The following is a 24,963-nucleotide window of genomic DNA, read 5'->3' on the forward strand; positions in this document are numbered from 1 at the left end:
GACCTAGTTTCCTGGTTGATAAATGAGAATTAGAGTGTTGGCTTTCTGTCAATGTTCTCTCCTGAAGAGTTAAATGGCTACGGAATACATCCTGAGAGCATGTGCTCAGAGTTTAGTTTTCATTTATTGTTTTATAAAAACAGAAATGCCTTAATAATAGGAATTAGAGATTTTTATTAAGTCCTCATAGACCCTAATATCTAAAAGTTGAGTAGTTCAAGTCTGGTGAGTAATGAACACTTTTAATTACATCTATGTCTTAAGAAAAAAATTCTCATTAGGTCGTCTTGATATAAACGAATCACAATTCTGTGTATGAAAACACTGCTTGTGCTACTGTGTAATTCCCCTGAAATTTTCACAAGCTGGAAGTTTTCTGTATGTCTTGAAGGCTCATTAATGGAATCTTCCAGCCCAGGCTGTGGTAAACAGCCAAGAATTCTTCATAGAGGTGTTGTAAGGGAGCCTGCTATCAGGAAGGCTGTCTGGTGGGGGCACAAAGAACCCTCCTTGCTCATCTGGAATGCTCTTCTGCTTTAGAACACAGACTAAAGTTTTGTCTGTTGAGTGCTTTATCCCTTCATCGCTCTGTACCCCAACTTTAATGTAGGAGTTCAGAGGCTGGAAAAAAAATATTTTATTGGGGTCTGGTCAAGTCGTCAGGTAATATGGGGATTCCCCAAAGAGAGAAAAGTTAATGGTCCTTTTTAGCACAAAATAACAGACCTCTTCACCTGGAGATGAGTCTGCTCACCAGTGACCTGTGTACCCTGCCAACTCGGACCAGAAAGCCAACAAATGCAAGACCCAGAGTGGGGGACAGACCCACAGTTCCTTCTCAATAACATGACTCAAAGGAGGGCAGCCACAGCAGGCAGAAAAACGCACCCTTCACTCCCCAGATGTCCACGCCTTACTTCCAGAACATGTGACGACGTGACAGTCCTTTGCACAGCCAAAGGATTCTGAAGATGTGATTAAACTCTGAGATAGTGGGCCCAGTCTAACCACATGAACCCTTAAAAGCTGGGAACCTTTCCTGGCTGCAGTCGGAAAGAGAGATGAGGGAGGAGAGGTTTGAAACATGGAGGGAATCGATTCACCATTGCTGGCGTTGAAGGTGAAGGAAGGGGGCGTCTAGAAGCTGGGAACAGGCCTCAGCTGACAGTCAGCAAGAAAACGAGGACCTCAGTCCTACAACTGCAAATAACTGAACTGTGCCAGCACCAGGAACGAGAGCGAAATGGACCTCCCCTAGAGCCTGCAGAAAGGCGGAACGAATGTAGCACCTGTACCATTGTTTGTCTTTTAAAAATATACAGGCATCATTCCGCACTAGGATAAGAGGCGGCAAAGCTGTGTTTTTCTGACAAGCGGTGGCCTTATCTTGATGGGACAGTCTGACAGGTACTGGCACCCACTGCAAACAGCTTCAGCGATAAGAAAATCATGGTGGGGACGGCCCAGTGGCTCAGGTGGTTGGAGCTCCATGCTCCTGACTCCTAAGGCTGCTGGTTCGATTCCCACATGGGCCAGTGGGCTCAACCACAAGGTACCCAGTTCAGCTCCTCCAGTCCTGCAGGGGATGGTGGGCAGCACCCACTGCAACTAGGATTGGGCACAGCACCTTGAGCTGAGCTGTCGCTGAGCTCCCGGATGGCTCAGTTGGTTGGAGTGCGGGCTCTCAACCACAAGGTTGCCGGTTTGACTCCCGCAAGGGATAGTGGGCTGTGCCCCCTGCAACTAGCAGCAGCAACTGGACCTGGAGCTGAGCTGCGCCCTCCACAACTAAGACTGAAAGGACAACTTGAAGCTGAACGGCACCTTCCACAACTAAGATTGAAAGGACAACAAATTGACTTGGAAAAAGGGCCTGGAAGTACACACTGTTCCCCAATAAAGTCCTGTTCCCCTTCCCCAATAAAGTAGAATTAAAAAAAAAAAAAAGAAAATCATGGTGGCTGCATTATGGCTGCATTATGGATAATAATACAATTATGCAAATCTCCAAAGGAAGGTACATAAAGGCAAAATTCACTGAATTAAACTGCAAGTTGGATGTACAAAAATCCTATGGTTTTCTCCCAAAGTGGAGGGAAGTGATCTTCATTTCAGAGAAAAAAGGACAAGATTGCACTCACAGGGTTTCTGGGGCAATTTAGCTGTCAGGTTTATGTCATCATCGTGGAATGGGGGGAAAAAAATCTTTTAAAAGGCTCTGCCTTTTAAATCCATAGTTTGTTTGTTTTCCTCCAAATTGACTTGCATTTTCTCGACTATTAAATGTGTAATGAGAACTTGTGTGTAAGGATATGAGTGCTGAAACACTCACCTACAAGAGACAAACACCAAGACAAAAATTCTAAATCGAGCCTCACATTTTATTCTCCACTAGAACAGGTTATTTCTAATATGCATGGCATTTATTTTACAAACACTTATTGCACAACTACCAGGCACCAGGCTGTGTCCTTGGCTCAAGAAAGACAAAATAAGTCCTCGACAAACCCAGGAAGGACCGTGCTATGTAAACAGTTACAAGACAGTGTCAAATACTTAATAATAAAAACACAGGTGTGGAGCATTCCATGAGACGGCGGGAGCTCACTGCCACCGACAAGGAGATTTCTGAGATGGGAAGAGAGGAATCCATGCACGTTCTGCCAGCGCATGGATGGCCCAGAATACACAGCCACTTGTACATAAACATGTATGAACGTTACCTTTTCTGCAGAACATATGGGAAACATTTTACATCTAAAGACTTAATGTAAGCACACTCAGCAAGTCAGAGAACTACAACACGATTGAATTTCTCTAGACAGGGCTGTTTGGAAACATTTGGCAAACATTAGGTCAATCTGGCAAAAATAACACTTTCACAATGTAAAACGAAGGCAAATATACATACTTAAGAAAAATGAATAGAATTAAGCATTAAACCCACAAAGCTCTCATTCCTCCTCTTTCCCAGCTCTTCTTTCGGTCTGAGGTAGATAAACTGGAGGAACCTTAACACTAGGCAGGCCTTGAGTTTCAGTTAGCACCTCGAGCTGTGTAAAGGCTGATAATCACCAATGTACTGGCAACATGTAACTCCGAAAGAACAACAATTATTCAAAGATGAAGGGTTTTGCAATAGTAAACGTTGTTGTTTTTTTTGAAAACTATGAATTTGAACTTGACATGAAAAATAAACACGTATAAGCAGTCGCCCCAGTTTACTGTGAAGACTTGCAAACAGGCAGACAAAAAGAAATAAAATCTGCAGGCCAATCCATCTTGACAGATAATGTAATATAAGTACTGGAACGTCAAAAAGTGGTTGGTTATTTTAGGAGTGGACTTTAAACATTACTTTATAATATAGAAACAGTCACGTTTCATAAATGTTGAGAGAAAAACGTCTGCTTGTTATGCCGTGTCTCCATTCCAAACAGAGCCCACAAATAAGGAAGATGGGTTCCCTTGAATCCAAATATCCCCCTGGGTGGGCTCCAGAACCAGAAATAAAGGGAAAAAATCCATAAAAGGAGGAAAAACAAGAAAATGAGAAAAAAGCTTAAGCTCAGATACATTGGTTTGCACACCACATGCCCCCTCGCCCTTAATAGAGGAAGTCAAATCACTGCTCACGCCTTCTTTATGACAACAGAGCACTTACAAACAGAATGCATTCACAACAAGAAAGAGGCCAAATTACCCTTCAATTTAAGTAATTCTTCTCATAAAATCAAGGCGATAAACACGAAGAACATGATTTACCGAGCCAAATTTCTAATTTGGCAAAACACCTGAAAACACAGTTTTACTTAAATTAACCAGAGTCTCAAAAGGCAGGAAATACTCACTGAAAACAATCATTTGAAAACCAAAAACAAAAAAAGGAAAAAAAGGAAAAAAATTCAAACAAGGGAATCTGAAAGGGCATCAGAGGGGCACTTACGTATATTTGATTTCTCTTGTATCGCTGGTGTAAGTTGTGCATGATGGAGCCCCCATGGAGTTCTGTCAGTGTGGCCATGTCATCCACGCCCTCCTCATTCGTGGGGTGCATGGCGGTCACCTTCTGGTGTGTAATTGTGCTCTGCTTGTATGTGAATACCTGATGGGGTGGGAATAAATTCAATTGTTTAGTTATCAGCAATGAAGAGTTTCTAGAACTTTCCCGGACTTACAATACAAACTCAGTCCAATTTCAGCAGCAAGATCCTGAATTGGCCAATAAAAAATACACAGCAGAGAACTTTTTCATTTTCTTTGTGCCACCTACCTCTGTTTAAGGGAACCAATTATTTTGACAATTGCTATTTGGTATTCCTAAAAGACATTAGTTCAAGGGCTCACCATCCTTTGGGAACCACAGAAATTATAAATTTACCATTCATGTCTCTGCCTATCTCTCCAACTGATACAAATCAGTAAAGAAACTGGCTAACCAAGCTTCTAGAAAGTAACTCGGTGTCACTACATAATGTTTCACACGGGATCATATATTTCAAAGCTTCATAATAACGTTCCTCCGTTTAAGTGTTAACATAAATTCACCACATGTCCAAACACTTCTTCAACGACTGGAACACGTTGGCACAGTAATGTTGGAAAAAAACATCTTTGGACACTGTCCTCGCACAATCGGGATATACAGCATTCATGTGAACTCTGGGCAAAACAAATCCTCTCTCAAATTTAAAATCAAATTCGTCTCTTTGCTTGACAGCCTGTCTTCCTTAAGATTCCAACACTCGAGACGAGGTGGCATGCATGCTGTATAGCACGCACACGAGACAACTCCGATATTGTGCGACTGATTACTGAATTTGCATTTATGTCTCAGCTCTACTCAGCGTTCTATTTACTACCACTGATTTGGTTTAGGATTAACCATGTCCAGTCAGCTCCATTTGTTGACCAAAGTTTGACCAGCTTTCTGTACAAACTCGTGTCGTACTAACAACGTCACTCAGTTATAGCGTCTCCTCCATATTTATTCATTTTACACTTTTATTATATTCGCCCTTAACACAAAACACTAAAATGTAAAAAGCAAGAACCTATGTAACATGAAAAATAGGTAGTCTTCAGAGGCACACACCCTCACGTGGGCCTGTACACAAACAAACAACATTCTGGAATATTTGCAGGACTTTCTGATTGGGGATTCTATATATATATATATTTAAATAATGCAAGCAGTACTTTTTTTTTTTTAATTGGGGAAGAGGAACAGGACTTTATTGGGGAACAATGTGTACTTCCAGGACTTTTTTCCAAGTCAAGTTGTTGTCCTTTCAGTCTTAGTTGTGGAGGGCGCAGCTCATCTCCAGGTCCAGTTCCCGTTGCCAGTTGCAGGGGGCACAACCCACCATCCCTTGCGGGAGTCGAACTGGCAACCTTGTGGTTGGAGAGGACGCACTCCAACCAACTGAGCCATCTGGGAGCTCAGCAGCAGCTCAGCTCAAGGTGCCATGTTCAATCTTAGTTGCAGGTGGCGCTGCCCACCATCCCTCGTGGGACTCGATTTGTTGAACCGGCAACCTTGTGGTTGAGAGCCCACTGGCCCATGTGGGAATCAAGCTGGCAGCCTTTGGAGTTAGGAGCATGGAGCTCCAACTGCCTGAGCCACCGGGCCATCCTAGGGATTCTATTTTTAAATATCGACCAGTTGCCTACATGGCAACAAATGGTATGTTATTGCAAAAAGAGAATGACACACCGGGGAAAGCAAAAGTACCAATCCAATGGTTTTCATAAGCCATGGAAAATGGCATGTTTTATTTTTCTAGAGAAAAATTAAAACTCAGCAGTGGCATTTCTGCCAGATGAACCACAAGAGTTGGTCAAAACCAGTCCTGAGAAACTGCTCAAGGCCAGGGCAGACACCCAGCCATCTCTTCGGAGGACCAGCCTCTCTCCCCAGCCGTTTCCTGTGCATACACACCCACCAGGAGGTGCACCAGCCCCGGCAGCCCTGGCTCACAGCAAGGTGACCAGCCCCGCCACGTGGGCACCCACAGGCTGGGGCATGTAGGGTGGAGTAAGCCACAGCAAGGGTAACAAAGTATTACAGAAAAACGCACAGAAACATTCCAGAGTGTACAAACACTTAAGACACCCAAGCTTTCCTTTTAACTCACAAACACCATGGAAGAAAGTTAAACAGAGAGATTTAAGAGGAGAAGCAGTTCTAGGCTGTCCTGGAAAATCCCAGAAGCGAACAGCTGGAACTCTGCCTTCCCCAGCTTGCTACATGCCTATGATGCCAACCCAGGGAGGTTTTCCAAAACTACGGCAGTTGGGCAGGGTAGTTGGTCTTCCATCAAAAGCGACGGTGAGAGTAGGGGCAGAAGAGAATTTGGCCCAGGGAACTTCTGGCCAGCTGAGGGCAAAGCAGCACTCTGGGTCCCCTCTCCACTCCCAGCACACACGGGGAAGGTCACGCCTCAGGCTGCCCACTCAAAGCTCCTGCCAACACAACGGGCAGGCACAGTACTTAAGTTCCCCGGGGAATTTTTCCTGTAGGAACGAAGACATGACACCAAAGCCAGCACAGCTATAGGAGCTCAACCCCTGCAAACTCACCCTCAGCAAATCCTTCCCAACATGAAAACAAACAACTTTTTGCACTAATTGTCTGAATATATGGAGATTTCCAGAATTTGAGGACAGAAATAATTTAGAATATTAAAAATGTTGCCTGTATTTACGTTGATTCTGCTGTTTGCAAATAATCTTCCACACAGTGCAACACTTAGACACTAATATACATGTGTGTGATATAAGTGTACATATATATGTGTATTTATTTACATCGTATGTAAACATTTCGTTGTCTTTTTTAGTGCACTGGGAACAGCAAGACAATATGTGATCCCGAGTAAACAGCTCAAAGCTGGTCATATGGCCACTGGAAAAAATGGCTATGAATTGTAAATAGAGTTCCCCACCTTCGTACATCTGACTTGCTCGTATATTTTCAGGACCATACTGTGTATCAAATGTGGACCTATACCCAGCCAGGAGAGGAGAAATCAAAAGAACTAGAACAATCCTTCTCATGACCTCAAGGAGACAGAATCATGATGGAATATAACAGTTAATAAACAAGAGGCTACAAACAGAAAAAAAAAGATAGAAACATTCTGCCAAGATATAGGACTGCAGCTGCTCAAAACAGTGACTATTTCCAAGAAAAATGGAATAATAGAGAAAACATACTTGTGAAGGAAATGTAAGGAGCACCATCCATTCATTCAAAGATGGGTTAATATTTATAAAGATCTTAAATATTTGGTACATTGAAGGCACGAAATAAATGTCTGATAAATTAAGAAAATCCATTCATTCAACCAAATATTTACTGGTTGTATTCTAAGCACTGGGAACACAGTTCACATTCCAATAAAGGGAAGGGAAAATACTCCAAATATACAAGTAAATATAGAGCATTGCCGATGGTAATGAATGTCTATGAAGACATATGAAGAGGGTAAGGGGACTAAGTACCAAAAGGGGTTACTTTATATTAGGTATTTGGGGACAGCCTCACTGGCAGGAAGGAAAAACCCTAAGTAAGGAATAGAACCAGCCCCCTGCATTCAGGGTGTCAATGCATACTGTCTGGACAAACAGCTGATGGAATTTTCAAAGATGTCCAAGGATTAGTAAGACCCACCATCTTATTTAAGAATTTTTAAGAAGAGCCCTTCGTACACTCAAGTCATATCTATGTGTAACAACTAACAGGGTACTAGTTGTGCAAGATTCCTCCCAAACAGAGGAAAAGGAAATCCTAGGTTGAAGAAATGGAATTCTTTTTATAGGAACTTTTCGGGAATAGACAATAGTCAAAATACGGTGACAAAATGTATTCCTAAAAGCCCAACTCAGAATAAACTGAGTTACTTTAATGGAGCTCATACTAAGAGAAAAGTGGTACAGTTAAGAAATGAAGCAAAACGTGCAAAATTCATAAGAGGGAATCAATTCAGAGAAAATGGGCCCTCAGAACAAATAGCTCCTGTTATAGAAATATAAGCCGTTGGTCACAAGACGATCTGTGTTAAGCATGGGAACAGAACACAGGAAACCAATCAACACTACTGGAAAAACAACTCAGTGAAGGCTTGCTTGCCCAAGGCTGGGTCCACTTCTGTGCGAAGAATGAAAAGACATGTAGTCCATTAATTAGATAAAAACAGCTGAGCCATTATCAATCCCCTTTTATTTCGAACCTTAGGATAGGACATACAGTGCAAGGAAACCACCACCAAGCTTACGCAATAATTTCTAGAGCCTAGAGTGATACACACAGATTTTCCTTTATTACAAGTTGTCAGGAACCCCCAGTCATAATACTTGACTTTTTCAATTGAAGAGAAAGAAAAGGAAATCTTACTTTGTCCTCTCGATGAATGGATGGGCTAGAGAATATTCTCAGTCTGGGTAACGTCATCTCATGCTAGCCTGGAATTTTCTCTACAGCGGTTCTCAATGGTGTCCCCCAAGGAACATCTGGCAACATCTGTAAAGATGTCTCACAACTGGGGGAGGAGGGGAGGGTGCTACTGACATCAAGTCGGAGAAGGCCAGGAATGCTGCTAAATGTCAAAGAATTATCCAGCCCGAATGCCAAAAGTGCCAAGGATGCAATGCCCTGGTCTAGAAATCCCATGACATGCCAACCAACCAGATGTCAACACAGAGTCTAGAAAAAGTGATGAGAATGAGCCAACACCTACCTATAAGCAAAACCTTTCATGAAACAGAGAAACAAAGAACGAAAAACGATGAATAGAGTAGAGGTAAATCAAAGGTCAGAATGACAACATTATGGAATTGAGTTTTTGATTCTTCCTCATTTGACCCAACTTAAGGGTGACGGTGACAACAGTGGGAAAGATCATTACCAGGCGTTGGGGTCTGCTTATATTTTTGTTACTATTTTCTAATTGTACTGTATTATGGTCAGGCAACAGGGTCCATACTGTTTCTACTTTTGTCTCCCTGGCCCAGGGTCCTCACACCTGTGTCTGGGTCACTGACACCCTACTACTCTCTTCCTGGAGGTCTCAGCCCCAGTGTTACCCTCTCAGAAGGCACCCTGCCACCCTCCTCCTTATTCTGTCACATGTGCTGTCTTCATAGCTCCTATGACAGTTTGTAGTCACTTATCTCATCTATTCTCTTACTTATAGCCGTCTCACCCCCACTCTGGAGCCTCTGGTCAATAACTTTCAACTCTTTGGACCACAGCCTACAGTAAGAAATGTTTCATACTGTAAAACTACTGCTCACAGTTTCATCAGCTTCATAAAACACTTATCATAATATTCGATGCACCCCAATATTTCCATTCTATTTCTCTTAAATGCTGGCTGTGACCCTCTAAACTGATTTCACACCTCACTATTACAGGTCACAAACCAGTTTGAAAACCGTGAGGGCAGGAAGCATGGAGACCTTGCTCCCCAGCCTTGGCCCACGATACAGACCCAGTAAGGACCGAACACGTGCTCCTGGCCTCCCAATGGGTATAAAATGTAAGGAGAGGCAGAGTGGGGTAATGACCAAAACAGGCCCTTCGAGTCAGATCTGGGTGACTCGTTTCTCCTAGATCTATGCGACCAGTAGCACAGGGACAATCAGCAAGGTCACTTCTCTGGTCCACGATTTTCCCCATCTGTGAAATAAGAATGATGGTACTAACATCTAACTCATAGCATTATTGTGAAAACAAAAGAAAATAATGTGGGTAAAGTCATATTGATTGGAAGTAAGGAGAGCTCAACGAAAGGAGCTGGTCCTGGGAGGGGGACACAACGCAAGGGACAACGCAGAACGTTCTATATGGAAATCAGAGTCAGCACAGATGGGGGAGCTCATGCTCTTTAGGTAAGGGCCAGGACACCAGCTGTGCGGGAGAAGAGATGCAGCAAAAGGGAGGGATGCACACGTGGTTCTCCCTTTTTTATGAGGATCCTGACCTGTGTGCCGATGAAAAACTACTTGACATAACCCTTTGTTCTTCCATTTCAATCCCTTTGCAGAAATCCCACTGCCTTGCGTAGGTCTTCCCTGGAATTCCACTTTGTGTCTGGAGATGCCTCTCAATGTCTTTTCCTTCTTTCTTTTGTTTATTGACTCATTAATTCATGAATGAAAGTATGATCGGTGACAAAGGTTAAGATGCTTGCTCCTGACATGTGGCTACAATGCGCAGTCATGTCAGTGAAACCTGAGCCTCCTCACGCCAAGCTTCAGCGACTCGGCTCTGCTCTTAAACACGTCCACTGAACTGAAAAGTCTGTCTTGGCCTGTTATCTTGCTGCTGCCTCCGGAGACTACAGAAATATTTGGGGCACGAAAATGTAAAGTCCACTAGAAAGTTCCACTGGAATCTAATCAAAAACAAAATTAGACATGTCTAATGGGAAAAAACGGGTGCTTTCAGATCCCATTTGTCAGAGACTCGGCATCCTACTAAGCAGGGCACAGGATGTTAAAATTATCTTTATACAAATAAATGTTCTGTTCCTTTAAACTCCCTTGGGTGAGTTTGTTAGATAACCGACTATTAAGTATAGATAAAACAAAGGTTGATATTTTCTTTTTCAAAGACTCAGGCTAGTTTGTGAGATTAAGCCATTTAAATTGTCATCAGGTTTTCAATGCCTAGTGCAGCAGCATGCATGACATTTGGGTACAGAACCAAAATAAGGGAGCGGCCCGGGCAGAGGGAGCTGTACTTACTGAGAGCTGGCTGCAAGCACCGGGCACCCTGATTATTTAACCTCATTTGTTGCTCAGCAGGGGAGGAAATACTGTTGCTCATTTTTTAAAGGATGAATTCACAAAGGATCAGAGAAGTTGGGAAACCTGCCTGACAGCACAGAGCACAGCTAACCTTTAATTCCTTGGGATCATGGAAGAGCGTGCATGTCAGAATCAGACCGGAGGGGTCACTAGTTCAAAGACGGCCTTTTGAATTCCAGCTCTGCCACTGACTGGCTGTGAATTGTGGGGTACATTGATGGAGTAAATAGGAAAGAGCCCCCTGGCCCTTTGAAGTCCAGAGCTGGGGTACAGAGGGTGGGGGGAACACACAGTGCACGGCCTCCCCAGCATGTTGGGTTTAATCTCTCATTTATGCCATTATTTTTCATTTACTCTCTCTGGATCCCCCTGTCATTAGTGCCATGCTGTGAGCTGGACGCTGGGAATAAAAAAGAGCTTACCGTCCACTGAGGAATCAGAAAACAAAAACAAAACAAAACAAAAAAACCCCAGGCAATCCTAACCATGCGGTGGGGGCTGTAACACAGCAAACTCCCAAGGTTCAATGGGAACTAACCATGAGGGCTGGAGGGCAGCCACCAGGGAAGAGCAGATACAGAGGCCAGGCAGGGCAAGGCATCTGCTGGGTAGTGCGGCTGGGGCAGGGTGTGGGGGCCCCTGTGCCCTGCAGTGGCGCCTGGCCTGAAGGAACTGAGGGCCATGTAAGCAGCTAAGTGGGGGCAGACATTTCTCTACCTACTCATCATTATGGACAACTCTAACATCTCATGTGACAATGACACTGTTTTGCTAGAGACAAGATGCAAAGAAGAAATTGCACCAGAAATGCAATTCAGTGAGATGAGACCAACTTTGTAGAAAACCCACAGGTAAGCAATGTTTGAATCACTTCTAGGTGAGATCACTGCAAGCACTGTTGTTCCCCAAATGGAGGGTTTCTTCCTGCTCTCACGTGCACAAGAACGCACCACCAAAGCACCAGTGATGACATGCACAAGCCAAGAAGGACGGAAGTTCTGGCAGCTGAGTCCCTGAACAGTAAATGTTAACCACTGAGCAGGAGTCTTTCTGATGACACTGCAGAGTCTGCAGACAGACCAACGAGATTAAGAGTCCGAGAAATCTGAAACACCCAAGAAGCTAATCTGTGGCCAACACATCGTCTGGTGGAGATGCTGAGCTGTGCCACACGGCAAACAGCACTGAAGGCAGGTAACTCACCTGCACCGGCACCCGCCCACCACTGGAAGGCCTGGGTGACACAGCGGCCCTGACCCCTCCTCAGGACTCCAGAGAGGAAAGCTCACTGTTAGAGTGAGCTGGCGTAGTTGGAAGGAAAGGCTCACACACACACACACACACACACCACACACACACACACCACGGACACACCGCACACACGTCACTCACACACCACACACCCACACCCCACACACACCCACACATTAAGGAACATATTAGAGTATTTGCAAATAAAGGAAATTAAGACCTCAAATCTGAATTATACGTAACATTAGGAATTGTGGTTTTATTGAAGAATGTACAGACTTCTTTTAAATGCTAAACGACATTACTTTTATTCATTAAAGAAAATTGTATGTGTAATTCTGGGGGAATATTTGCACAAGGAACGTCCCCCTTGCTGTTCCAGCTGTGCTAGGATATGTCTCAATGCTTTCCCGTTGCTTACACCACCGCGCAGGCCGAGCCTACCCAGAAAAAGACGATGCCCACGCCCCTTCAGCCAGGCTTCCCACGCTGAAGAATTCAGTGTGAGGGAAAAGATCACAATATACAAATGGTTTTTCATTATAGAGTTATAGTAAAATAAATCTCTGATAAAACTATTCTGCGCACACAGTAGCATCCTAGGTTTTTTGTTTTTTTAAAGCGCACACACACACACACACACACACACACACACACACACACACACACCAGCAGCTGTCCTCTTGGGCATTCACTCGACATAACCTTGCAGGTGAATATTCAATAGGAGCTTTACCTGTAACAGGCCAAGCTGAAAAAGCCAGTCCCAGAAGATTCCATGCTGTACAGTTCCCTTTATGTGATATTTCTGAAGTAACAAAGTTATAGAGAATGGGAGACAGACTGGTGTTTGCCAGAGGCTGGGGGAGGGGTGGAGGCGGGAGGGCTGTAAAAGTGCAACCTGCGGGATCCTTGTGGGGCAGGACGCTCCTGGGTCTCGACTGTAGCAGTGCTGAAACACCGTCGTGATGCTGCAAGATGCTACCCTGGGGAAAGGGCACAGGGCATCTTTCTGTAGCACTGCTTACAAGTGCTTGTGGGTCTACAATGATCTCAACACACAAAAAGTTTAAGACATACCGGCAAAAAGACGGTAACAGAATACATCAGAGCTCCAATAATGGGTTGCATGTTTGTAGGCATTTTTAATTTTGTTTTTTCATACTTTTCTAGGACTCTTTCCCCGTTTTCTAAAAATGTTCAACATTTCTAGGCTTACAAAGAGAAATCAGTCCAATCAATATCGCTATCAATGAACGTATCTGCATACATATAACTGGTTCAATTAAATTGTTTTAATTGTAGAACTGCTTTCACACACAAAAAAACAAAACAAATAAACAAAAACAAAACAAAATGAAATAAGAATTCCCCACCAAGAGTCACGAAGAATTAGTAGCAAAAACGGCTTCTGTTCTAATCCGCTTGTTTTAAGTTTCAGCCCAGAGAAACTACAAAGCAAGAAGCAGGGATGGGGTGAAACCCAGGAACCCCAATTCTTGGCCTGAACGTCCTTCAACAACTGGTCGACGAGCTCTTGCTTCTGAGGCTCCTTCGCTCCCATCCGAATATCCTGGCCCTCGTTCTAATTTTAAGGGCCCTTTTTGGAGCCCTTTCTTCCCAGTCACAAGCCTGGACCCTTAGAGCATGAACTTGAACTCTGGTACAGAACCTCCATGCCTACCATTCTGAACCACATTGCTGTTTCACAAGCATCTCAAAACAACGACAACAAAACACCCAACAGAGAAACAAAAAAACCCAAACCTAGAATCCCACATCTCTTCACGCTGTGCCTACGTCCTTATCGCCTTCTCAGAGAATGACACTTTCAGTACCAGCTGCCCAAGTCAGAAACCAGCATCAGCACAACCGAACCCCCTTTGCCGGCCACCACATCCACATTCCAAGTCCTGGTGACTGGATGATGGACACCGCCTGGAATCCATCTTCTCTCCCGTCCCATCTCCCGCCTCGGCCATGGTCACTCCTGACATTTTCCATCCAGACCCTACAACCGCTTCCTAATTAATGCCTCTGCCTCCAGTGTCCGTGGCATGAATCCAATGATACTCAACCTGGGACTCCAAGAAACATTTGTTCATTTTGAGTTTTAATGATTAAAAAGATTTTTTTTTTTTTTACTAGTTTTAATGACAAATTTTCTTGGCACTGATAACTTAAGAATTGAAAGACGTTTTCCAGAGATAAAACTTTGCATTTCTTTGGCTCGTGTTTCCCAATCTGGAATCAACTAGGATCTTGCAGGGGACACAGCTCAAGTCTGACCAGCATGGACTTGGATAAGTGTGAAGCCCCACTCTGCTCCCCATTGGCTGAGCACTCCATACTCTGCTCTCTCATCCTCGGTTTATCTATAAAATAAGGAGGGAATAACACCAGCACCTCATAGAGTGGTAGGGAGAATGGAGTAAGAAAACTCGCGTAAAGGATTCAGCCCAGTTCTTGGTACTGAATAAGCAACTCAAATATTTCTGCTGTTCGTGGTTACAGTTATCAGTGATGTAATCTGATCCTGCCCTGACTGGAATTCTCTCCGTTTGTTCCCAATCACTCCCAGGACCTAGAATAATCTCCCTAAGGTGGTGTCTTACAAAGTCTTTCCTGAGGGCCCTGCTGCTTCTCCCACCAGGCTGACTCCGGCCTGTCTGCCTGCCGTGTCAAAAGCACTGAGAGTCTCTTGCCTTCTCTCCTACCCACCCTGCGTTCCACACTGTGGGGAGCTCTCCTGCGGGCCGCCCTTCACTCCTCCTGGTCACCCTTCTTCCAAGCCTCAGCCACCGCTCCCAGCCTGAGCTGAGTGCCGGTCTCTCCCACAGCACCTTGGACAGAACCTGTCCTGTCACTTAACACAGGACAACCGTAATCTCTGTATTATCTCTGCCTAGGAACCAGAGATGGCAGACCTTTCACCTCCTGCTTGGAAGTGGCTGATTTCCTGAGGCAGCGGGATGAGGATCTGGGATTCCAGATGGGCCAGTGGGAAGGAGGAAAAGACCACAAATTGTGACATCTGCAGCAGTCAGGGGCATGCTGCCGCCATGTGCCAGACCAATCTGGGAGGACCTGGATGGTGTCTCGCGGAAACCTCTGGGTCTAGGTGCCTAGTCACCTGTCTGGCACCAGTGGCTGCTTGCTAACCGTGTGCTAAAGGGATGTGTACCAGCTGTCCATCTGCAGAGCTAAGAGCACTAACAAGCACTTGAATTTGTCATCTAATATGTAACTCTCAAGGCTGGGCTGTCAATCAACATTTTTCATTTACTGGCTGCCTTGAAACTGCCTAAAACTGAGTAATGTGACAGTAATTCCTTGGCTGCTCTTAAGTAAAAAGAAAAAGGCATATCTGAGCCAAATATGCATACATCTTGGAGTTTAAAACAGAATTGAAATCAATTTTATGAGCCCTAGCTTCAAGCACTATGTTTTCTGCATGCTACTAATTTCCAAGTGTCAAGTAAGAATTAAGAGATATCACGCAAGGTATGATTAATCCAGTGAACAAAAATAGAATCGGAGTGATTCCAGATTCCAGACAGAAACCAAAAGTCTTTTTTGGCTGCTAGCTTAGTTAAGTATCTACAAAGGAGGCAGGAGGACAGCTTGCAGCTTGGCTTACACTCACAGTACAAGAACTGGGAGAAAACACACCATCCAGAAGATAACAGGAAGGGGGCAGAAACGAAGCACAGCAGCTTGGAACATGCAATGATGAGCTCCCAGACTTTCCCTGTGTGCCAACCCCAGCCCCACTGCCAAGGAAATCTCTAGAAATGTCAGGAGAACGCTACCTGAATTACTGAAAGGCTCAGGAAGAGGCAGAAGGCCAGAAAGAGGCAAGACTGAAAAATATATATATAGGTCACTAAATGAACATGACAAAGCTCTCTTTCCAAAAGCCTATTTTCTAAGAAAAATTATTACTACGTACTGAGATATTTTTCCTAGTACACGGATAAAATAAGGGGGCTAAGAAGAATACTGTTTGTTTGGTCTCTGCCGGGAAAGAGTTAATAAGGAATTATTCTCTATAAATGTCTGAACGCAAAGGCTGTAAAAGCCTTGTATACCTGCTGCAAGAAATCTGGTCCAAGTACCTGAGGTTCAGAGAAACTCGTGGGAATCTGGTTGAAATTTTAATCTTGAGAGCAAAGATTATGAGAGATAAACATGGCCTCGTTTTAGGCAATATCATCCTTTGCCCAGCTTTCCACACCCCACTAAGCTTTCCCAAAAGGGGAGTCTGGAGATTCTTCCTTTCTGGCCATACTCGTATAAGCTTGCCTCTCTTCCAATTTTCATTTCAGAATGTTACAGAATCAAAACATGGCATAAAGACAAAGGGACCCCACACGCTGTCACTCCCCACCAAGTGGTCAACAACCCAATCATAGAATGGCTCCTTGGGCCTGGATGGGACCCCAACACTGAGCTCTACTCCCCATTCCTACTTCACTGTAACACTTCCACCTATGCTCTCACTCTTCATCCAGCAAGGCCACTCCACCTTTAGCTGCTTTCCAGGGGCAGAGAAAATGGAGAAGGCCGAAATCAGACACTCAATGACCCCACATGTGCACAAGATGGGCAGATGGAAGCTGGTAAAGAACCGGATGGTGAGAACGCACCAAGCGACAGCCTCCCACCTCGTGGACATCTGAAAACAGAGCAGTTGCGTCAAGCTCAGAGCAGTCAATTCCCTCAGAGACCTTAAGATGTGCATTAGAAATGAATAAATACATCCATATTATTTGAAATCACTATATTAAAATTTTTTTTTTTAAATTCTCTACTCTCTTCATCTCTTGATAGCTATATATGCTCCTGTTAAGAACATGTGAGTGACTACACTGCTGGAGAGAATGTAAAATGGTGCTTGCTGCTTTGAAAAACAGTTTGGCAATTCCTGCAAAGGGTAAACGTAGTTACCATATGTCCCGGCAATTCCACTCCCAGGTATATACCTAAGAAAAAGGAAGACATAATAGTTCATAGCAGCACTATTGCCATTAGCCAAAAAGTGGAAACCACTCAAATGTCCATCAACAGATGAATACATAAACGTGTGGATAAACATTCATCAACAGATGAATGGATAAACCTATACCGCGGACTATTATTCAGCACTAAAAAGGAATGAGACACTGGGACCTGCAACAACATGGATGAGCCCTGAAAGCATTATGCCAAGTGAAAAAGGCCACACATTATGATTCCTCTTCTATCAAACATCCAGAATAAACAAATCCAGAGAGAGAAAGTAGACCAGTGGTTGCCAGAGGTTGGGGACATGGGAAGGGGGAAATGGGAGTGATTGCTAATGGGTGTGAGGTTTCCTTCTGAGGTGATAAAAATGTTCTAAAACTGATTGTGGTGACAATTGCACAATTCCGTGGATAAACTAAAAACCACTGAACTGTACACTTTCAGTGGGTGAATTCCAGGGGGTGGGAATTATAGCTCAGTGAAGGAGGGTTGCTTAAAGCATGGCATCTCCAGAGTGGCTGAAAAAGGTGGATACAGACACCCAAAGCTACACCTGGGGTTAAGTAGAAAGCTACGCCACGAGAAGTCACCGAGTCACTTGCTTCATCTCCAATGTACACAGTCACTGCGACGAGCCACTGTGGCGTCTGGCACAGGACCAGTGTCTGACATCCCACCGACCCCAGGTGAAACCCCAGCTCACATCCTTGCCACATCCGATCGAGGCTGCGCGGCTGTGGGAATCACACCTCCCTACACGATGCCTCAGTTTCCACAACTAGGAACTGGGAAATAAGAGGGCCTGCCTCACATGGTTGCTGCGAGCTAAGTCGTGTAAAGCACTTAGCACAATCCTTGCCTCAGAGTAAATGCTCAGAAACACCTGCTTTTCTTGACGTCAAGCTCCTCAGGCCTGTGCAAAAGTCTGCAGGAGCTCCCTCGGCTGGGAGTTTGTTCCATTCAACAAACGCTGGCTCAGGAGGCCTCTGCTCGAAATCACTTTATTAACCATTATTTCGGGGGACTGGAATATCTCAAAACAAGATGTTTTATGTCATTAACAATAGCCAAACAATGCAATACTCCTTTTAGCAAAGGAAAACCGCTCTATTAATTCAGGCCGGGATTTCATACAAGTGCGAATTAGTGCAGGTTTCTGCTGTCCCAGCGTCACCTAGACATGAAGCCACGACGATCCTCTGCCACTTTCCACTCTACGTGCAAGGTCCCAGCCATCAGGTGACAGGTGGCCAAGGCCTCCTTTCAAATCTCCCCAACCGTCTGGATTCTCACTTTCTATACTCCTACCATGTGGAGATGGCAAGAAGGCGCCATGCAAAGAAATGCAATTCCTTTGCTTGCAAAGCACCTGAAAATACCGTGTTTCCCGGAAAATAAGACCGAGCCTTATATTAATTTTTGCTCCAAAAGAGGCAGTAGGGCTTATGTTCAGGGGATGTCATCCTGAAAAATCATGCTAGGGCTTATTTTCCGGTTAGGTCTTATTTTCAGGGAAACACGGTAGGATCAACATTTTCTTTAATCTGTGGGAAGTATTTTCTTTTCCTTTTTCTTTTTCTTTTAAGGAGGGCGCAGCTCACAGTGGCCCATGCGGGGACTGAACCAGCAACCTTGGTGTTATTAGTACCATGCTCTAACCAACTGAGCTAACCATCCACCCAGGAAGTATTTTCTTTAATATGGAAAAAGATCTTTCTTTAATCTATTAGTGTAGATATGACTAATGCACACTTAATAGAAAAGCCCTCAAAAGTCATTAAATGGGATTAACCGAGAGTTTTATTTCAGAAATATGTGCCAATAGTCCTTCCCTCATGACTATCTCCATAGACATTTTCTCTCTATGATGGTTGTGAACAGATGTTACATGAACTGAATAGTACAGAGCCAATCTCTCAAGTACACCATTTATTTGGGCAGAAATGAGGTAAAAGCAGAACTTTCAGAGACTTTCACACTGTTTTTGTTAACTCTGCAAAGGATTACAGAATTCCCAACTAACACCCAGGTGAAGAACCCTATTTGGGACTCCTAACTTCTGTAAGAGGCTATGCGGGCAGCTGGGTGGCTCAGGTGGTTAGAACTCGAGCTCTGAGCAACAGGGTTGCCGGTTCGATTCCCACATGGGATGGTGGGCTGCGCCCCCGGTAACTAGGCTGAAAATGGCAAATGGATTTGGAGTTGAGCTTAGTTGTTCACAACTAAGACTGAACAACAACAACTTGACTTGGAGCTGATGGGTCCTGGGAAAAACACAATGCTCCCTAATAAAGTCCTGGAAATACACACTGTTCCCCAATGAAGTCCGGTTCCCCTTCCCCAACAAAATCTTAAAAACAAAACAAAAAAAAGGCTATGCTACTCCAAATGAGTAACTGTGAGAGCACCAAATAGCATCAGTGATATGTTGAATGGGTTTTTATTTAAAAAAAAAAATCCTCCTTCAAAACATGAAGACAAACACTGGTACGCACAGCAGACAGAGTCGGTAACTTTTCTCCACTCGCACTGTAAATACCCATCAGTGCGATGGTGGCAGTGTGCCCCACGAAAGCTCAGAGAAAGGGCATCTGTTTAATGCTCACATTGTATCTGAGCATGAGACACCCCACAATGCATTTCAGCAGGATCATCATTATGACTTACAAACAAAATCAGGATCATTACCTTGCTTTTTGAATTGATTTCTGAAATTTCACTGAACACCTAACAAAATCGGGGAGCAGTTGTGCAGAACCAGAGGAAGAGACCTGGGGTCAGAGTGTAAGACACTGAACAGAGGCCAGGCTGAGACCAGATATGGTGGGGACCATCCTCCAGCTTTAGTGTGTCTAGGAATGACCAGCAGAATTGGGGGGGCAATGATGCCACCGAGGCCCCTCCCCCAAAGGGTCTGACTGGGTAGAAGTTTGGGGTTTTTGCAATCAGCTAAGAAGACGATGCCGGTGACAAATGGGAACCAATGAACAGCATCTAAGACCACGGCCTATTACTGATGTTGTACTTATGTATCCCAGTGTCACTAGATGGAGAAAGAATCCTGGAAATGGGTCTATAAAAAATACGAACAGATGTGGATCTGAATTCAGGCACTTGTCAGGATCCCAAGACAGAATCTATAGGATAGTAACCAATTGAATAGCAGGGAAGAAGGCTTTCAGGATTTATGTGCCAGGGTGACTTCGCGGTACAAGTCAGGGAAAAACCAGGAGGAGGAAGATTTCAGAGGATTTGGTAGCAATTCAGGGCCTAGGTAGTAAAACAAAACAAATGAACAAACAAAACCCCTCACATTCAACATTGCCTGTAAGACCAGGGTTCAGGTTCCAGGTCCCCCACGCCCTATACTTTGGCAAACCACGTTGTTTAGTTATAAGAGGCTATGGGCTTTAATTCCAAGTTCAATGGAAAAGGAAGGAAGTAGGAGTCTAGGCATCCAAGAGAAAGATGGACAGACCTGTGTATGAAAGGAGATGAGAAGAAAATGGGATGAACACAATGCAGCAGCTTCTGACAATCCCTGGCCAGGTTTTCTACTAAGAGACTGTAACACAGCAATTAAAAGAAAAAAATAACACTGAAGAGCTTTAGCATACCTGCCCTAAGAGACTCTGTGCTTTACGTTTTACTAGCCACATTTGATTCTTTCTACTCTTAGAAGCCCCTGTGAAAAGTACTATGGTCTAGTAATCACCACTAAAGGAACAAGGGGCTGCTACTCACACACTGTAAATATATCAAATATATAAAGTGTTTACACGTCTTCAGAGGAGGTGTAATAAGTGCCAACATGGTACAACAAAAAATAAGCCGTAAGCCCTTATTAAAATATCTGGCTGCTACAAATAAAGTTAAAAACAATGCGGTGTGTGTGTGTGTGTGTGTGTGTGTGTGTGTGTGTGTGCATGTGGTAGTGGTGGAGGGATTCAACACAGCGAGCGCTATCTTTGTTTCAAAACTGAAAAAGAGGTGATTTAAAATGTTTAGAAGCTGCTTACATAATCCTAAAGACAGACCCAGAAAAAAGTGTTATTCAGGAAAAAAATGCACGTTTCTCAAGTGAATTCGGTTTTAAAGGTTTTATTGTGCTGTGTATTAGAAGAATTGAAATATTATGGGTCATTATTTTGTTGATAGAGCTACGCCTATTAAAATGGAGACAATATTTCTGTACAAAAAGTCAGGACAAATTGTTATCAACACAAACAATTCTATTAATCAGGCTAAAACTCAATAGTTGACAGATTTGTCAGATTTTAGAAAAATGGCTTAAAATGGCTTTATTTTGTACTGACACCAACACTTGCCTCCAAGAATTTAACACTCTTTAAATTACGCATGAGCAAGCATGAAACAGCAGAGCTCAAGATGAACGTTCATTTGAAATTTTTTCAGTTTTCAAATTTCTCTGAGACAGAAAGGTTGGTTATGTTTCATGAGCTCCACAGACCATCAAAACGGAGCAGCATTGTGGTCTGAGACACTAAGAACTAATTCAGCCTCTCCGTCACCAAAGCCAAGTTCTATTGGAACTTGCAACAATGGAAGCTGACTCCTATGCCAACTCTTCTTGCAAACTGCTTTTCATCAATAAGCTTTTTGGTAAGTGTGTCTAATAATAAGCGCATGGTCTCTTTGTCCTGGCCTCATTATTCCAAACTCAGGCGGGTCTGAGGCCTGGAGTGTGTTTAACCGGCTGGGCACATAGTAACCCACGCCCAGGCACAGCCCCATTTCCAGCTGAGATTAGCACAATATCTGATAAATAGACAAAGAGGACTGAATCCTAGAAGCCATGAGACTAATGTTTGGGGAGGATTGTCAGAAGTGGGCCTTAGCATTACATAATAAACAGAAAATCAAGTGGCAGGATAAAGCAGGGCCTTAGAACATAGCACCTGATAGAAAACTCTTTGCACATATATATGCACACTTCAAAAACGTGTCTGCACACCTGCCGAAGTTTAAATAACTGTGTAATTTCTGATGCATGTGTTGACTGAGGTAGAGGCTTAAGTCTGCACGCCTACCTTTTGCCAAAAGCTCTTTTGATCAAAATGTATTAACTCCATGCCCATCACCGTGTGCAAGAAGCTGAGGAAATAAAGACAGATGAGAAAGGGTCCTGAAAGCCAGGCAAGAGAAGAGCGGACAGGGAAACAGACCCTGAAAGTGCCTCAAAAGGTGCTATGATAAAGCTGCAGGGGCTGCAGGCAGAGGGAGACCAGCTCCCTCGGGGAAATCACCTCCTTACAGCGGTTCCGTTACTGCAGTGGTGTGACTTGACGGGAGTCAGTCCACTCACTTCTCAGAACCTTCCTTACCCGTCCAAAGGCGGTAAAAATACCTCCCTCCCCAGCTAGGAGGCTGTTGTGAGCATTGGACAGGTGGTTACACTGCACAGGTTTAAGGAACCTGGAAGTGTGGGTACTGTTACTGCCAAGATAAGGTGCTCCCATCTGGCAGCTGGCCCATTGGCTCAATGGTGAAGCTGTCAAAGGCTTGTTTCCTTGGAAATCCTGCTATGGATTCTGGTTCCATGTGCCGTGTTTCGTCTCACTCCCCTTGTACTCTGGGCCCATGAACACACATTCACGAGGCCATTCACAGCCGTCCTGGCAGCCAGCCGAAACCACACCCAGCGAGACCAGTTCGCACCAGCCCCCACACGTCATAAAACCTTCCACAAGCTCAGCTTCAAATGTGCTCTCCAAGCCATCCTCACCTTTCACATGTCTGTGGCAATGACCTACTTCCAATTACTTTTGTAACTTGTATGTGTGTGCATAACGATAGACATATATTCCTAAATACACACGCACACACAGTTACGACCTCTGTATGACCTGGCAAATCCTGTGTTCTATCTGGCAATCAGCCCTTTGGGAAGGTGCTACTCTAATCCCAATTTTATAAATGAGAAAACTGAGGCCCAGAGAGCTTAAATAACTTGCCCAAGGTTTGTATGTGGCAGGCAGGGCTGGCAGCCAAAGGTCCATCTGTCAGAGTATATACCAGGCTATTGCCCGAAGTGCAGGCTTGTGCACCAACAGTGTATGTGACACTTTCTCATTTCAAAATAGGTCGTTTCGTTTCTTTCCATAAGGTCCTAGAGCATCCTTATCTTTCTTTTTTTTTAATTTTTTTTTCAGTTACAGTTGACATTCAATATTGTTTTATATTAGTTTCAGGTGTATATCACAGTGGTTAGACATTTATATAACTTATACAGTGATCCCCCAATTAGCCTAGTACCCACCTGGCACTATATATTACATAGTAGTTGTTGCAACATTATTGACTATATTCCCTGTGCTGTACTCTGTATCTCCATGACTGTTTTGTAACTACCAATTTGTACTTCTTAATCCCTTCACCTTTTTCTCCCAGTTCCCCAACCCCCCTCCCATCTGGCATCCATCAGTGTGTTCACTGTATCTATGAGTCTGTTTCTGTTTTGTTTGTTCGTTTATTTTGTCCTTTAGATTCCATATATAAGTGAGTTCATATGGTATTTGTCATTCTCAGTCTGACTTACTTCACTTTAACAAAACAGTCACTCTTGCCTGCCCCTTGCTAAAAATCAAGTTAAAACAGAAGAGTGTTTTAAAGCTGCATCTATGCTCAGTACCTGGGATCTCGTAGAGCCCTGCAAACGTACAGTGATGGGTAAAATTACAGATTTTTTTTTTTTTTTAAAGGAGTGAAACACAGTCATGGGGAATGGGTAGTTAACGCTTAACCAACAAGCTGTTAGGTCTTCTGAAGTTCATTAATAACATCAAAACTCGCTTGCACAAGTCAGGCTAGGAGGTTAAGTGAGGACAGCAATAAATCATAATTACATAGTTACATAAGAACTTCAAATAATTAACCCATATTACTTCGTAATTTATCCCAACAAACAAGAGCACTGGCACACAAGAGGGAAAAGTGGGCAAAACAAGAAAAGTGGGTTGTCCTAACTCAAACGAACCAGCCGCTGAACTAGTCACAAATATCATCAACTTACTTTCCCTGTTCTCGCCTCCCCTCAACAAACCTGGAGAACTCTGTTCCATGTTTCCATCAGTTAGTTGTTTCTGTATACCCTTAAAATGATTCTTTCTAATCATATAACTGGAAACAAATATGTCCCAACTAACTTTGTCCATGTAGTTTTCTTAGAATAATGAATTCCTCATTCAACTCAGAGTTGATCACTTGGGCTCTAAGTATTTTACGTAATTCACAGAAGAAAAATACGTTTCGCTACCATCAGATCCGTATCACATATTAAGACAGACCTTTAATGTGTTTTCATTCTCAGAGCACCTTAGTGAGGTAAGTGGAGCAGAGAACAATGATTCCTGAAAGTAAAGATGATATTCAACGGCTCTAAGATTTATCCACTGCACTTTCTCTAACAATTTGGGTAAATGCTCTTCTCTTTTTTATGTAGTTGCCATCAAAAAGGGCAAATGTGTAGCTATGAAAGTATTTATGGTAAGAAAAGAGGAATATTAAAAAACGAAACAAGAAAACGTATCATTTTGCTAGTCAAATTAATCTACCAGAACTGAATGGTTGTTTTTTTGAAAAGCAAAGGATGAGTGGTCTTATAGCATACCAGAACATAAAACTGGCATAAACAGGATTCTAGAACCTAATGTATGCTCACCCACAAATGCCAAGTTTCACCTTATATACTAATTTTTGTCCTTAAAAGTATGTCAACCCAACTGTGAAACGAGGTGAAAATTACAGCATTAGGAACACACGTTATATTGACTAAATAATTCTCAGTCAATGGTGTTTAAACCAAGGTCTACACAACTCTGAAAGTTTCACAGAAACCATCGTTAAAAAAGGAGGCGCTTATTTCTGCCC

At 43.6% G+C, this 24,963-nt stretch overlaps 1 protein-coding gene across 1 annotated transcript in view; it reads right to left on the reverse strand.

The window, feature by feature from the left end:
* The window catches only part of MYO10 (myosin X), a 202,110-nt gene that overhangs the window by 109,424 nt on the left and 67,723 nt on the right, over window positions 1–24,963 (reverse strand). Inside the window, exon 3 of the mRNA XM_074329057.2 lies at window positions 3,947–4,105. The gene's annotated coding sequence lies outside the window, so the exon portion shown is untranslated. The remainder of the gene's footprint in view (window positions 1–3,946; window positions 4,106–24,963) is intronic.

Source organism: Rhinolophus sinicus, chromosome 3 (genome assembly GCF_057876585.1).
Source record: "Rhinolophus sinicus isolate RSI-liver-muscle chromosome 3, RSI-T2T, whole genome shotgun sequence".
NCBI classification, from domain to species: domain Eukaryota; kingdom Metazoa; phylum Chordata; class Mammalia; order Chiroptera; family Rhinolophidae; genus Rhinolophus; species Rhinolophus sinicus.